At 39.0% G+C, this 16,813-nt stretch overlaps 2 long non-coding RNA genes across 2 annotated transcripts in view; one reads left to right on the top strand and one right to left on the bottom strand.

The window, feature by feature from the left end:
* The window catches only part of LOC114676935 (uncharacterized), a 74,265-nt gene extending 58,917 nt beyond the window's left edge, over nt 1-15,348 (top strand). Inside the window, exons 5-6 of the long non-coding RNA XR_013415403.1 lie at nt 6,650-6,725; nt 7,895-15,348. This is a non-coding gene — a long non-coding RNA (uncharacterized LOC114676935). The remainder of the gene's footprint in view (nt 1-6,649; nt 6,726-7,894) is intronic.
* Nucleotides 3,975-16,813, bottom strand: part of LOC144339870 (uncharacterized) — a 28,017-nt gene continuing 15,178 nt past the window's right edge. Inside the window, exon 2 of the long non-coding RNA XR_013415402.1 lies at nt 3,975-5,371. This is a non-coding gene — a long non-coding RNA (uncharacterized LOC144339870). The remainder of the gene's footprint in view (nt 5,372-16,813) is intronic.

Here is a 16,813-nt window from a genome sequence, read left to right as displayed (position 1 = left end):
AATAAATAAGTGAATGAATGACTAACATATGGGGAAAAGCTTCAAGACACTAGGATTTAGTTTTCATATTACTTCTCAAGGGGTTGTTTATTTCTCTTCTCACTTTAAAGAAATGGAAAATAACAGTTATAGAAGATGCATTATGGGAATGGTTTATGTGAAAAAGATGATGGTGCATTCCAATCAGTGGGCCCCATGTAAAGAAAAGACTGCCATAAAAGGTTGAGGAATGACTGCACGTTTATGTTGTCGGTTCAAATAAAGCATATGTTAATTTGTATGACTCCTGGCTTTCTTTGAATTTTTCAGTTAACTGCTCCTGATTGTGGTAGGAAGAGTTTCTACTGGACATTAGCTACTTTTGTTTGTTAATTCTTTGTGTTTACTGTCCTATGGTTTAATTTGTCATGTTTTTCTAGCATCTGGAATTGAATGATTAGTGCCATGGACATTTCTCATTTTTTTTTTTGGTCCAGCGTCCTCTTCTTTAGGAAACTGTTCTTTCCTCTGCCACCTGTGATTCCACTGGGCCCCCAACAATGGGATCCTGGCTCACCTTGGATAGATCACCTGAGATAATTCAGTCAGACATTCTCTCCTGGGAAGCTGAATCTGGTGTGGAGACATTCAGGGATGGATGGCAGTTGTAACTGCGGCATCCTAGTTTCAGCATCTTGAAGGAAAGGTCCATGAGTTCCTAACGTTTAGTTCTGACTTCCCTTTCTTTCCTCTTTGATTCTGTGACATATTCCAATGGAAAAATTGGAGTCTCCCAATGGATAGCTCACGGAGGGCTGGAGAATCCTTTGAATACATTCCAGAATCAGCTTTTTAGTTGTTGTTGTTGTTGTTGTTGTTGTTGTTTTTTGGCAGCTAAAGAAACTTAACAGAAGCACTACATTTATTTATTCTAAATCTTACTTCTTTAATAATGTATTAAATGCTATGAATTTCCCCCAAGTACAATTTTCACTAGAATGTGGCATAATTATCATTAATATTGTCTAAGTAACTTATAATTGCACTTTTGATTTATTCTTGATTCCAGAGTTATTTAGGGAGAAATAGTTTTTGAGTTCCTTCCAAACTCAAAAACATGAGGGTTTTTCTTCTGTTTACCATAATTTTTTTTTAATTTTCATACATTCTGACTCTATAACCAGCACCTAGCATATTGCTTGGCAAATAATAGGCTCTCATTAAATATTGAATGAATGAATGAATGAATGAATGAATGAATGGAAGAATCAGAGAATGAGACCTATAGAATTTCTACCCTTGAATTTGTTTGTCTTTTTAGTCAATTTTGACAAAGTTTTATAAATATCTTGGGGTAATTTTTAAAAACGTATTTTTTGGTGGGGTAAACAGCTCTATATCTATTTATTAAAACAAATATATGTTTCAGAGCCTCTAAATTTTTACTATTTTTGTTTGAATTCCTGGTTCATAAGAAAACTGCATAAAACCTTCCATCAGGTTTTAAACATTGCCAAAAGTAGGGATGAATATTTCTCTGAGCTAGACTTTGAATCTTCTAAAAGCCATGAGATGGAGACATGATGGCCTGAAAGACATAGCCCAAACAACACAAAACAAGAATAAACAACCTTTAGATGTTACTCAGATTGCTTTCATTCCTCTGCTAAAGAAGAACAATAACATTTTTTTTTTCTGTTACTGTCCAATCTCAAACTCCCACATCAGTCTAGTTTCCTCAAATAAAAGGGAAGCACAAGAAGTTTGCCTTGTCACAAGGAGTCAAGGTTGATGGGCTTTACTAGGTGGCTGGTCCCCAGTGGGTGGTGGTACCTCCTCTCTTATTACTTCCGCTGGAGTGTAATTAGGGTGCCCAAGGATCACATCAAGTCACAATGTTATTAGATTTGAAATGCTAAGGGACCATCTTTGTTTGTTTTTCTTTTTCCCTAATAGAAACATTAAACGGCAAGCAAGCATCATTTCCAAACACAGAGAGAGTGCTCAGAGGAATCTTGCAAACATTACAGGGTCTCCCTGGGAAGGAATATGGAGCTTGGAAAAACTGCCAGTTTATTATATTAATTCCATTTGTTTCCAATGAGAATGATGGTGTTTCACATGGCAATACTAAAGAGCCCCAGCCCATTAAAACAGGTTTTCCAGGGGTTTTTCTACTGCATATCACAACTGTGGTCTTTGCTTTTCTTGCCTTTCTGTTTTTGTTTATTTCTGGGCTAAGGCTGGAAGATCACTTGAGCCCAGGGCTATGTTATTTGACATGTAAAGGTGTGTGACTGCTATATTTTCAATGTGAATTATCTTCCTATCCACTAAAAATAAGCCTCTTTGTTCTTTTTAATGCTCTTGCCCTAAATTCTACCTTGTCAGACAATTTTGCCACCCTAAACTTTTTGTGTATTTATGTTCACTTGGTAGACCTCTCCCTTTCTCTTTCATTTAAAACTTTCTGATTGTTTGCTATTAGATGCGTCTCTTGTTTAAGAAAATCTTCTTTTATTTGAGGATCTTTTTCTTACAAGAATGTAGCCTACTTATATTCATTTTTATCTCATTCATGTCCTCCCTAATAATGTAATATTTTTCTTTTTCTGCAGTAATATGTGCTTTTCTACTCTTAATGTTGTATATTTGTGTTCTATCTCCTTTGTTTTATTAGTTAGCTTTGTCAAAATTGAATCACCTTATTTTGGTTGTTAACTGTTCTGTTTTTAATTTATGAATTTCAGTTTACTGTATACATTTATTATTCATTTTCATGATTAATAGGTCCATCAATATTGGTAAAAGTATGGGTCATGTGTTTTTATTCTTTTTGAAATGTTTTTCATACAGTTTTGGCCATAGCCAATTAAAATGTGGATTCATTCTAGTCATTATAATCACTTTCTGAATCATCCTTAATTGCAGTTTTAATTTCTTCTTTGATTCCAGTGTTACTTAGCTGTGTGTTTTTCAGTTTCTAAGTAGATTTTTTTTTTTTTTTTTTTTTTGAAACGGAGTCTCACTCTGTTGGCCCAGGCTGGAGAGCAGTGGAGCGATCTTGGCTCACTGCAAGCTCCGCCTGCCAGGTTGACGACATTCTCCTGCCTCAGTCTCCCGAGTAGCTGGGAATACAGGCGCCCGCCACCACGCCCGGCTAATTTTTTAGTAGAGACGGGGTTTCACTGTGTTAACCAGGATAGTCTCAGTCTCCTGACCTTGTGATCCACCTGCCTTGGCCTCCCAAAATGCTGGGATTACAGGCGTCAGCCATCGCGCCTGGCCAGTAGATTTTTTTTTTTTTAAAGAATTGGCAATTAGTTTGCAGTTGCATTGCATTTTGGTGAAAAATCTGGTTGATATAATGTCTCTTTTGGAATTATTGAGATTTGCTTTTTAATTTAAGATACTGATTTTTTTGTAAATATACAGTGGATGGTTGTAATAAATGTAATCAACAACAGCTAGCTACCTAGCTAGAGATATAAGCTCATTAATTATACTAATTTTTATATTCTTAGTGAATTTCTCTGCTACTCTTTTGGGACAAGTATAATAAAGTTGACTATAGGATACATTTTTTTTGTCAATGTCTCCTCCTATTTTGAATATATTTTTCAATATTTTGATGCTATGTGATTAGGTGAATAGACTCAGTCATTGTTCATGGCTGTTGTATCTTTACTGTAGATGTTGTTCAAAATTTAAAACAGCCCTCTGTCCCATTTAGTAACTCTCTTTATTTCAACTTTATTTGATATTACTATTGCCATCCCTACATTCTTTTATTGCCCAGTGTGCCTGTATTCACCTCATCATTTTAAACCTTCTTACTTAATTTTAGTCAAGTCTCTGGAAAACCACATTTAATTAATTTTTTTATTCAACTAAAGCTGAATATTTCTTATTTCTAATTCTTCTATTTAATACATTCGTATTCACTTTAATAACTTTTTTCACCGTTTTCATCATCTTATTTTGTACTTTTAAACTTTTTTTCACCTTTTTCTTACATTTTATTACATTGACCAGATTTTCCTATTTTTTTCTGTTTCTTTAGAAATTAAATTTTTGTCTACCAATGATAATCTTCGGCTGACAATATATTTCTTTTGAATACCTCCATAAACTATAGGAGAGTTAGCAGACTCATGCTTTCTCCTTTCTTCTTCTCTTCCTGCCTACCATGTCCCCTTGGGTTTTACCAATAGACACTGGACTTTCCATCCAGATTAATAATAGTAATGGCTATCTGGTTAATTTAATGTCATGAGCATTAACTTTAAAGGACTATTTTTGACATTTGCATTATTTCACTCACACTAATATCAATTATTTAGAGTAATTCCAACCTTTGAATTTTTGTTTTATTGTTCATCACCATCAATTTCCTATCCAATCTCCAGACTCAACTTCTTGGTTTGGAGAAACTGTCCATCAATACTTCCACAAGTAATTTCTACTAAGAATAAGTGTCCCAACACGCTGCTTTTTGTCCTAGCATGTATGAGACATCCTTCTGATGTTCTTGTGCATGTTAAATATGACTTTATTGGATACGGAAGCCCCAGGCCATGATATTTCCCCATCAAGTGCCACGGTTCTTCTCTGTTGACTTTTGATATCTGGTATTTTTCAAGAAGTCTGGTGCCTACTAAATTGTTTCTATATTTGGAAGACTTGTTTTTAATCCCTGAATGCCTGTAAAATTTTTTCCATGTCTCTTGAGTTTATTCCACCACATAGGTTTGCATTTCTTTCTGGATATTTTGCCTGGTACCTGGAAACCTTTTGTTCAGAAGATTGCTTGAAACAAAGCAATTTTTCTTCTATGATTTGTTTAACCATTGCTGCTTCTCCTTTGCTCTCCCCTGCTTCTGAAATTTCTCTTTCATATGAAACACACATAGATATAATTCTCTGGATCTACTTTTCCATCTTTTTTTTGTTTTTTGAGACAGGTCTCACTCTGTCATCCAGGCTGTAGTGCAGTGGCATATTCTTGGCTCACTGTAACCACCACCCCCCAGGCTCAAGTGATCCTCCCACCTCAGCCTCCCAAGTAGCCGCGACTACAGGCATGTGCCACCACACCCAGCTATTTTTTTTTCTCTTTTTTTCTATGGAGAGGGACTTTTGCCATGTTGCCCAGTCTGGTCTTAAGCTCCTGGACTCAAGCAATCCATCAGCTTCGGCCTCTCAAAGTGCTGGGATTACAGGCGTGAGCCTCTGCGCCCAGCCATTACTTTTCATCTTTTTAAATGTATTCACATGGACTTCTTTCTTTAGCCTTTTTGTCTGAATTTTGGAAGACATAATATCATCTTCTTATTGACTCACATAAGTGTCTGTAGTATTCCATTTGCAGAATGTTGCTTTCATTGCATGTCTAAAAAGAAAAAAATTGACTTATTTTGAAAAATATAAATAACAGATTAATTCATCTTTTAGATAAAAGTTGAAGCAATTAAAATACAGTGAAAACTGCCCTTAACATCTTCCCAACTCATTTCCGTTTCCCAAAGTAAAAAGATACATATCTCCATCTTTTTTTCTGTGTATTTATACCCATCTAGAAATGTATGCTTTTGTTGTTGTTGTTGTTGTTTTCCATTATTTATGTGGAAACGTTCTATTCATACTGTTTTACAACCTGCTTTTTTCCTTCAACATTAGGTAGTGGAGGCCTTTCCACACTAGCTTAGGTTAGGGTTTCCTGGGAAACAGAAGCTGAGATAGAGATTTGTATGTAGGACGTTTATCGGTCACTGCTGTAAAGAGTAACGCCCCTGGGGGAGTAATGGGAGCAGGCTTGATCAGAAGGACAAGTTCAGTGGCAAAGCAATCACAACAAAGACCTCAGCCATCTTATGGGAGGCTTTGGAGCCCTTCAGCGCTCTTCCATGTTGAGGCAAGGGGGCCTTTATTTATCCTATATAGCTTTGAAAATGGATGTGAACTGCCCCTGGGGAGGGGCAGCTCCCCTTGGCCAAGGTCGGTTCCTGGGAAGGGATTCAGCTTTTAGACATCAGTAGGCAACCCACTGAGATGCTGGGGAAATAGTTTCTCCACCCTGAAGAGGGGATATAGACAGAGCATCCCGGCACCCACCACGTACTCCAGTGTAGATCTGAAGGTGCAAAGTCCAGGTGTGATGATTTTTAGACTGAGTGGAAGATTCAGAAAAAGAAAATTCTGTTCCAATAGCTGCCTGTTATGAGTAACGAATCAGATAAACATGACGTCCATTTGACTGTAACTTATGTAATTGTTAAAAATGAACATTTAAAAAAAATCAAAAGAGAGAAGAGCACAACAAACCGCCTGAAGTGAATTCCCATAATTTTATGTTGCCTCAGCATCCATGTTTGAAATTAGTTGGACTTTATCATACCAGAAGCAGGGCTTAGTCAACCTCAACATAGTGTCCAGTTCTGTACCTCTTCCCAGTTATTCAATCTGGTTGATCTAGATATCTGCCTTATACAACTGCCTCCTGGTGACCACTACCCCATGGGACATATAGATGCCTGCTTGACTCACCCCACTGACTCCCACACCTCACAGGGACTGCACAGACGTGCCACAGTGACACCTCTCAGTTACAGTGTGCCTCCACAGAGCTGGGGCCAGCTAGTTATAACCCCATCAATTGGACTTCCCACAGGAAACCCACCTGGGTTACGCATGTTACCAGCTCCCCATTGGCCCTGTGAGGACGGCTGCCCTTTTCTCTGGGATCTGTAAGTAATGCACTGCTTCTGTTACTTCCTGTGGTTTGTTGAGTGGCCCTCCCTGTATCTCGTGTCTCCACTGACTGACACACCTGAACCTAACTTCATTCCCCATCAGGGCTCTCTTAGAGAATGACTTTCTTGGAAGGAATAAACCAGACAGAAGTCAGACAAGAGCCACAAAAGCATCTGCCGGTATAAACAAGTTTCCCATGAGTCATGGGTTGGACACTGAGGCATTAGGCCATCCACAGGTATCCTGCCAGAGACACTCTAAGCACTCACGACTGTCAGGGCAGGGCTAGCGCTTACAGCCCATCTTCAAAGGGAGACCTCAAGATCAAACAAAGAAAACTACAACACCTCCATATCACCAGCAGCCAGATTCAGTAATAATCAAGATTTTGCAACATTTTCTTTGTCTATTCCTCTTTTTCCTTTTGTTGAGATATTTTAAAACAATGCCAGCCATCATGTCATTTGTGATTTATGTGTGTGTGTATGTGAGGTGTGTTTTGAGATACAGTCTCACTCTGTCACCCAGACTGAAGTGCAGTGGTGCAATCTCAGCTCACTGCAACCTCTGCCTCCTGGGCTCAAGTGATCCTCCCACCTTGGCGTCCCAAGTAGCTGGGACTATAGGCACGTGCCACCATGCCTGACTAACTTTCTTATTTTTGTAGAGATGGGGTTTCACTACATGTCCCAGGCTGGTCTCGAGCTCCTGGAATCAAGTGATCCTCCCACCTTGGCCTCCCAAAATGCTGATATTACAGGCATGAGCCACCACACCCAGCCCACATTATGTCATCTTTATCCCTGGACTTTGACATATGCATGTCTAAGATTAGATGGACATTTTCTTGAATACACTATCACACCTAATAAAATTGACAAAAATTCCTTGGTATCACACAGTATTCAATCATGTAATTAAGATTCTCTGAACATTTCTAAAAATGTCTTTTTGCCTTGGTTTGTTTGAATTAATATTCAAACAAGTTCTTCCCTTCCCATTTGGTAATTTTTTTCTCGTAAGTCCCTTTTAATCTAGGGCAGCCCTCTTCCCTCCTTCCTTTTTGTTTTATACCAGTCAGTTGTCTTATAAAATGTCCTGTACTCAGTATTTGCATCCTGGTGGTGTCAATTAACTGGTCCTTCCTTCTCTCTTCACCCAGGTTTTCTATAAATGGTTACCTTGAAAGATTTGACTGGATTGTGTTTCACCTTTTTTGGCGAGGCTCAATCAGAGGCGGAACCATGGGCTTCCTGCTGCATCACATCTGGAGGCAGGTAATGTCTGGATGAACTGCCTTAAAGCCTCTTCCCTGATATTAAGACAATCACCACTAACAATAGTAATCACTTCAGTCTGAGCTCTCCCTTTACAAAGCACTGGGATGCCTTTGACCATCATTGTCTGAATCAGCTCATGCATTTAATAATCCACGAACCACGTTTTTCATATTCAAGTCATCTTTTCTCTCATCATTTTGATTGCCTTTCAAAGGTATGATGTTCTCTCAAATTCTGTTATGCAGAAAACATATTTTTCAGAAATGTTTGTATTTGGTTGTTGTTAGTCTGTTGTGTAGGGAGATGTTTTCTTTGATTCCTTGTGTAAAGTTCTGTCTTTTGAAGTACTGAATCTTGTCAAATGTCTGGTGATTTTCCTTCGTTTGCTTCCTCTGAGAGACAGAAGTCTTTCTTTCTCAAGTATGAATAGCGATGGTGATTTCAGTCCAATATAGGGGACATGCATTCCAAAGACAGCAGTTGTTACCAAACTGAACTGGGGTCTGCTTGCCTGGCACAGCAAAGCCAAACACTGACATCAGGATTGCAGTTTGAGAAAGTGAAGCATTAATTACAGGGCAACTCATGCCCAGGACCCAACCTCTTCAATGGCTGACAAGGAAGGGTTTTTAAAGGTAGGGAGACAGAGGTTACAGGCAAAGCCATAAATCAATACACAAAGGCTATGTATTGGTTTGGACTGAAAAAGCAGGACATCTTGAGGTGGGTAGGGGTACAGGTCATAGGTGGATTCAAAGAGTTTCTGATTTGATTTAGGAGGTGACGCTTTGTCTGAAAATTTGGGATCAGCAGAAAAGAATGCTAGCTTTGGCTCATGGGTTTGATCTCCTCCAGGCCCCTCAGGAAGAAATTTTGACGGACGAACAGCAGTCAGAGTTCAGTCCCAGTTCCCCCTTATCAGAAGTCTGTGTGCCAGCAGATTCATTTGGTGGGGGTCTGGGTTTCTGAAAACAACTCAGGGACATATGTTAAGATCCTATTCTTAGTTTTTATAGGGAGCAAAACATCTCCTTACTCTAACTTCCTTGGCTATTGTTTGTTTGTTTGTTTGTTTGAGACAGAGTCCCACCATCGCCCAGGCTGGTGTGCAGTGGTACAATCTCGGCTCACTACAACACTGAACCCAGGTTCAGGCGATTCTCCTGCCTCAGCCTCCCAAGTAGCTGGGGTTACAGGTGTGAGCCACCATGCCTGGCTAATTTTTATATTTTTAGTAGAAGCAGGGTTTCACCATGTTGGCCAGGCTACTCTCAAACTCCCGACCTCAAGGGATCCACCCACCTCGGTCTCCCAAAATGCTGGGATTACAGGTGTGAGTCACCATGCTATTGTTTAAAACTAGTATTAAACAATAGCCCCATGGCTATTGTTTAAAACTATTACTGCCTTCTTGTTTATCAAGTTGCTCATTTACATCTCAGAGTTAGGTAGGTGCCTAGAATTTTCCTTGAAGGAACTCAAGATTTTCCTTCATTTCCCTATTTGGCAGTGCCCACAGGCCCCTAAGAAGGGTTCCCGCTCCAACTCACAGGGATGAGAGCTAGAATCAGGAGGTGAACGAACTGCATTCTTTGTACTTCCAAGTGTTCATAGGCTGAGAGTTGCCTCTTTCTCTGGGCCCCAATGACTGCTCTGACTTTTGGCTCCTCTCAGCTAAAATAGTGGGTGCAGGGAGCTAGGGAATGGGGCGTATAGCTGGGCTTGTCCTGTCCACCTTCTGGTTTCTTAATTGTTTTATATCTTTGTCTTGGCAATTAGAGAGGGAAAGGAATTAAATACTGAACAATATTGCCTAGGATAGGCCATAGGAGGCCTCAACTATATATCTGCTCCAATTCCCACACCACGGTAGTTCTTAAACTTTCTCATGTGCAAATCATGTGTTGGAAGCTGCCTTTCTACTGTGAAATTGATTTTTAAATATTATAACTATGTTTGGGAGCATTTAATATGTCAAATTCTGTTTTAAGCACTTCACCTGCATTACTAACTACATCGTGACAACCCTACAAGGTTGGTACTGTTATTATCCCTGTGGAAATAAACTAAGACAGTTCAAAGGAGAACAAACAGAGGCTTTTCGGGGCTTACTTACAGGAGAGAGTCAGCCCCCACCTCTTGTGTTTGGCAGTGACTCAAAGGCAGGCAGGGAAGTGGGAAAGCTTTAGAAAGGGAGGCTTCAGATATGCTCTGTTGGCATGGCAAAGCAGAGGTTGCTAGCTAGAAGTGGGGCATCTTATGGGATTTGTTAAGGGAGCATATGTGGCTTTGGCTTTTTCTGGTTGGTTCTGGGTTGGAAGGAAGGGCAAAAAAGTAAGGAAGCTGGCAGTCATTGCCCACATCCTGACTGTTCTGGGCCAACTACTGTAGAGATTGAGGATCGGAGCTCCATTGTCATATATGGTCTGGCCATTGTCCGTTTGTATAATACCCCTAAATTACAGCTAGGAAACTGAGGCACAAAGAGTTTAAGTAACTCACCCAAGGCATTGTAGCTAGTAAGGGCGGAGCTGGCATTTAGACCCAGGTAAGTCATGCTCCAAACCGCCAGGCAACAACACCATAGCTTCTCCTGTTTGATCTGGTCCACACCCAGTGCCTCCCCTGGTCAGGTGTGGCACCTAGAGCAACTGGCTTCACTCTCTATGTCTCTGTTTCTTCATCAAGAAGAAGGCAATTAGAAAAACAAAAAACAAACAAAAAAACCAATTCCCTCACTGGGTTTTTATGAGAATTCAATGAGATTACAGTTGTAAAGTGTCTGGCATAGGCTAGACCCACTGAATGTGTGATCTTGCTTTTGAGAGAACAGGATTGCACTTTGTAAATATAGGTTCCTTTTGAAAGTCCAGTCGATAATGATTTACATCCCCAAATCTTTTTTGTTTGCTTGCTTTTGATAAGGAGACTGGGAAATTTTATTGGAAACATATTTTAGGCCGCTTTTCTCTGAAAAGAATAAGGTGTTATGGCTACACACACCTCCTACTAATTATAATAAGATGTTTAAAAACTTACACATCATTTCTTCCAATCCTTTTCATTAAACTTGTCACAGATTGAAGCCATTTCTGCTATTTTTCTTATTTGGGCAGCCTCCATGGTGGCATCTGCTTTCTATTTACAGAGCCAAACCCACAGACTCCACACTGCTCTGATTAATTAGAAATCACCATAGCAGGATGGACTCTCTTCCTACCCTCCCAAACGGTGAATCTTTTTTTTTATTTAGCTCATGTTCCAAAATTAAAGCATTTGGCCCTTACAGTCAGCTTATTTCAGGCCCAATCAGAGGCTGATATTTTGCCTGACCATATTCCTGGTTACTGAAGGGGCTGCCTGTGCTACTTTGGGGAGTGAGGGACCCAAACAAAATATAGCAGAATCACAGGCCAGTGGGAGAGTTGAAATGTGGGTAACCTTGATTGACATTTACAAGGGACTAGCATTGAGCTCATAGGGATAGAAAGCATAGGAGAATGAAGGTTGGATGTGTCCTAGGGAGTTATTTGAACAGAGACCTAGTTCTGGCTCTGCACGCACCTGCTGTGTGACCTGTGGGTGGATCACAACTCATGGAAACCAGTACCTACCTTCCAGGTTGCTATGAGGTTTAAATGGAATATGAAGCACCTTGATAAGCTCCACTCATCCCAAGAATGGCATGCTATTTTCCCAACAACCATCTTAGCAAACGGTATGAAGATTCTACGATTGTAATTCACCAGTACAGAACACAGGCAAAGGCATAGATTTAGCTAAAGTTACTATCAAATGACTGTTTTTATAAGAAATGAAAAGAAAAATGATATGGGGTTTGATGTTCAGCTGCTTTCACCAAACCTCATCATCTCCATCAGTGAGCTGGACAGGCCAGATCCCAGTGGAGACAGGGAGTAGGATAAGATGAGGGGACCTTGAATTTGTGCCTGACTATATTCCTGACTTTAGACCACTTTCTGACACTGTTTCAGTGGCTCAGTTTTAAGTGAGCCCAATGAGTTTTAAAATCTATACATTGCAGAAGAACAAACAGAGGTTTGTAAAGGTTGAGTGAATTGCATTAAGTTTCAACTTCAACTTACAGCTAATTCCGCAAGCCCATGGACTGTGACACACTGGCTTAGAGGGAAATGATCTGACAGACTAGCCCAAGCATCAGGATTGATAAAAGCAATCTTTTATGTTTTATCATCTATGTTCCCAGGCTCTTCTATACCTTTTCTCTAATCCTCACCAAACCCTACAAGAAAAGTGGTTTTCATTCTGGTTTTACAGGAGCAAGAACTGCAGCCAAGAGGGGTTAATTGACTTTCCAAATGTCATGCCACAATTAAATGCAAGAGACAGAATTAGGAGACAGGTCTTGCTTCCAAACTAACTGCATCTTCTTTCTACATCACATGAAACAGGAATGTCTGGAAAGTGATATTCACTCTGTTCAAAGCCAAAGGAATTGAACTACTGGCAATAGCAGCTCTGTCCCAAGGAGAAGTCTGCGCAAAGGAGAGGGGCTGGCAGAAAGTTTTGTCTCTACACCTTCATTTGGCCCTTGGATATATTACCATGTGCCATTTCTGCTTTGTCATTCTCTCTAGCTACTAACTTTTCACGTATTATTGCCCCTGGTGAACCTGTGAACGCTTGAGCCCAGGGATGTTCTTTTACTTCCCTATAAACTCTAAATTCATGACAAAGTGTCTGCACATAAAAAGTTCTTGGGATAGCAATTCAGACGGCAATGAAGAGGGCTACTCCTGGAGGCAGTCCGGAAGGCTGTCTCCCCACAGGGGGAATATCAGGGAGTAGGGTTTTTTTTTCCAGCTCAGCATTAAGGACCCAGAAACTTGATCTAATCAACACAGACAATGAGTGTGGCTTCATTTCTCAGAAGTTGAGTCACATTAACCATATTCATAAGGCTAATGCATTGATCCAAAAACATCAATTTATGGACTTAAATGAGAACTCAATGTTAAAAGTATAGGAATACTTGATGCTTACTAAGACTCTCTGCTCCCCAGATAGAACCGACATTAACTGGAGAAGTTCTTTCTATACTTCCTTGTCAACTCATTCTCATCCTAGTAGACTTAGTCTTACCTTGGATCTCTTGATACTTTCTGACAAGTTATTTTCAAGCCTTGTTGACCAGGGAGTCATTTTTTTTTTTAACCTTACCTCTGTATATCTCCCATGGAACAATTAGGTGTTGATTTTATAGCTTAAATCTAAGAGTGGCATCTAAGAAGGCATCAAACTATAGGTTTTAGGTACTGGTAACACTAAGTACTTGTCATGTGAATAAATGAATTGAGTTCTGTATAGGTGTTCACCACCATTCCAATGCAACCCTTCTTGTCGAGACAGCCAGTGACCACCATACTGCTAAAACTATTGGTTAGCTAGGAGTCATAATCTGACTTGACTTAACAGCATTTGACAGGTAATTTCTCTTTCTTGTCCTTAACCTGGTTTCTTTATTTGGTTTTTATTTCAATTGTTAAGCCTCCTTGGCCTTTCTGCTGGTTTCTCCTCTTTTTTCCAACAACTTAACACTGATTACCCCATGGCTAAGTCTTTGGTTGTGTTCTCCTCTCCATCTAGTAGGAGCTCATAGTCTCATGGCTTTAAATCTATATGCTGACACTTCCACATTTGTATCTCCAACCTCAGCCTTTCTCTAAACAATAGGCTTATATTTCTGTCTAATTATTTGTTATTTCTACTTAGATGTCTAATGGACCTCTCAAACCTAGCATATTCACAACTAAACTCATTATCTTACTTGCTCCAATCTATTCCTTTCACATTTTTAATAATCTCAACTGATGATAGCTCTCTTCTTCTGCTTGTGTGGCCCACAAATTTTGGAGCCATCTTTGACTACTATCTTCTCTCATACTTCTCATTCAATGCATCAGAAATTTTCTTGGCTGTACCTGCAAAATATATCCAGATTCTACTGGTACCACCTTGATCTAAGCCATTATCATCTCTCACCTAGATTATTCCCAAAGCCTCCTAATTCTTCTCTTACTTCTTACCTTGCCATCTACTCTTATTATTCTATTTGTAACATTGCAAAAATATCACTTAAAAGCAATAGCCAAATGGTGTCATCCCTCTAGTCAAGACCCCAATGTATCTCCATCCCACTCAGAGTAAAAGCCAAAGTTCTAACAATGGTCCTGTATAACCTGCCCACAATGCCTACTCCCATTACCTCTTCGGAGTCATTTCCTACTACCCTCCTCTCACCCTGCTCCAAACATGTTGATTTCCTTGCTTGACCCTGAACATGCCAGGGACAACTATCAAGGGGATTTTGCTGTGCTCATTTCCTCAACCTGGAATACTCTTCCTCCACAGATCTGCATGGCTAACTGTTTTACCTCCTTCAAGTTTTTGCTTAAAGGTCACCTTCTCAAAGAGGTCTCCCATGACCCCATTATTCTAAATTGCACCTCTTCCACTCTACACTCTTGATTGCTCCTAGGTTGCTCTATTGTTTTCTACAGCTCATATCACCTTGTAATGTACAGAATAAGTATTTATTTATTATGTTTTTAGTTCATTATATCTCTGTTCCATTAACTAGAAACCCAAAAAGGTGGAATCTTGTTCTATTTGTTCAGTTACATATTCCAAGTACCCAGAACAATGCCTGGGACATAGTGGATACTCAAAGAATGTTTAGTAAATTGAATGAATGAATGAAGGGGTGAGTACTTTGCCTACAGGATTCCTCTCAAGCGATAACATCTCTATTCTAACATAACATATAAAGCAATAGATATGAGACACTCGGTAAGGAGAGATCACGTTCATGTACATATAGAGGGTGGGTAATTAAAAAATCTGAAAGGCAATGTATGAATTTTGTTCAGTTTTTAAAATGCATCTTCTTATCGCAAAAAGCTTAGAAAATGTATCCTTGGGAGCCACTATGAAATGATGGAAAGAATAAGACTTTGAATCAAACCTGGATTTGAGGTCCAGCACTATCATTTACTAGCTGCATGTTATGATGTCAGTTGCTAAACCTCAATTGTTCCATGTAAAACTGGTTGTCTCTATCTTGGCAGTTCCCAAACTATGTTCAATGCAAACCGTACTTTGATAGGCATTCCTTGGAAAATAGAGTCCATAGACACCCATATTTAGGAAAAGCTGGATTAAACAAAATTAAACAGGTTTCTTTTTTGCAGGATTTCTCAGAGCTTTTAATATGTTAATGTACATTATGAATATTAAATTTGATAATAGTGTACAGTATTTCCAGTACTTGTAACCATTAAATATTTCTTTTTGTGGAATATCTTTTAACATTTCTTGGGGCACCAATTGAAGATCTCATAAGATTGTTATAAAAATTAAATGTGTTAATATATATGTAGTTAAGCACTGACTTAGTTGACCTAGGTTGTTTATATCCTACACATTCCAAAGGTCTTCAGGACTAGTGTTTGGCCAGCTGTTGGGAGATAATTTCTCAGCCCTTGGAATATACTGTCTGAGAAGAGTGTCTTTGTATATCTAGGGCCTTGGGCCATGTTGTATCAGTTTGATCTCTGGAAGGGCTGGAGACTGAGAAGTAAGTTAGGGTCAGCTACATGGGTACTGCTTGCCTATGTGACTGACTTCTAACTAAAAACATTTGACATCAAGGCTCAGGTGAATTCTGATGGCAGGCCATACTTTATATTCAGCAAAATTATCCTTTAGAAATAGGAAAAACTCAGACATTTCTAGATAAACAAAAATTGAGAGAGTTTGTTGCCAGTAGACCTTCTTTACAAGAAATGCTGAATGTAGTCCTTCAGGTTGAAATGAAAGAACTCTAGATAGTAACAGTAGACAATAACTTGAATCACATGAAGAAATAATAAACACTGGTAAGATAGCTGCATATGTAAATATATAAGTAAGTATTAATGAATTTTATATTTCTTAGCTCTTCTTTTTCTCCTATCTCATTTAAAACACAATAATTATGAATCTACATTTACTAGAGTACATGTTTTTCTTCCTCCAAAATTTCTATGTTAAAGTTCTGATTTCCAATATGATGGTGATTAAAAGTGGGGCCTTTGGGAGGTAATTGGGTTTTGATGATGTCAGGTGTGTGGGCCCTCAGGATGGCATTAGTGTTCTCATAAGAAGATCTCTTTCTTTCTAACATGTGAGGATACAGGGAGAAGGCAGCTGTCTTCAAACCAGGAAGAGGCCCTCACCAAGAACCAAATCTGCTGGCAATTTAATCTGGGCCTCCCAAACTCCAGAATAGTAAGAAATGAATTTTTGTTGCTTCCGGCATTTAGTCCATGCCATTCTATTACAGCAGCCTGAGTTGACAGAGACACCATATTTATGGGCACTCAACAGATGAGGATATAATTTGTGACAACAAAAACACAAAGGGAGAGGAGGTATACAGAAGTAAACTTACGAAAATTAACAAAATAGATTGTTAGAGCTTAAGATGTTAATTACAATCACTAGGGCAACCATTAAGAAAATAACTAAAACATATATAGTAAAATAAATAACGAGAGAATTAAAACAGTACACTAAAGTATCTATTCAATACACAATGGATGTAATGGAAGCAGTAATGGAGGAATTAAGGAATGTAAAGACATAAGATATGTAGAAAACAAATAGCAAAATGGCAGAGGTAAGTCCTTTCTTATCAGTAACTACATTAAATGGAAATGAGTTCAACTTTTCAATCAAAACACAGAGATTAGGAGAATTGATTTAAAAAAAAAAACAAC

Source organism: Macaca mulatta, chromosome 3, assembly GCF_049350105.2.
Source record: "Macaca mulatta isolate MMU2019108-1 chromosome 3, T2T-MMU8v2.0, whole genome shotgun sequence".
NCBI classification, from domain to species: Eukaryota; Metazoa; Chordata; class Mammalia; order Primates; family Cercopithecidae; genus Macaca; species Macaca mulatta.
The sequence above is the reverse complement of the archived record's forward strand: the minus strand, read 5'-3'. Positions and strand labels throughout refer to the sequence as shown.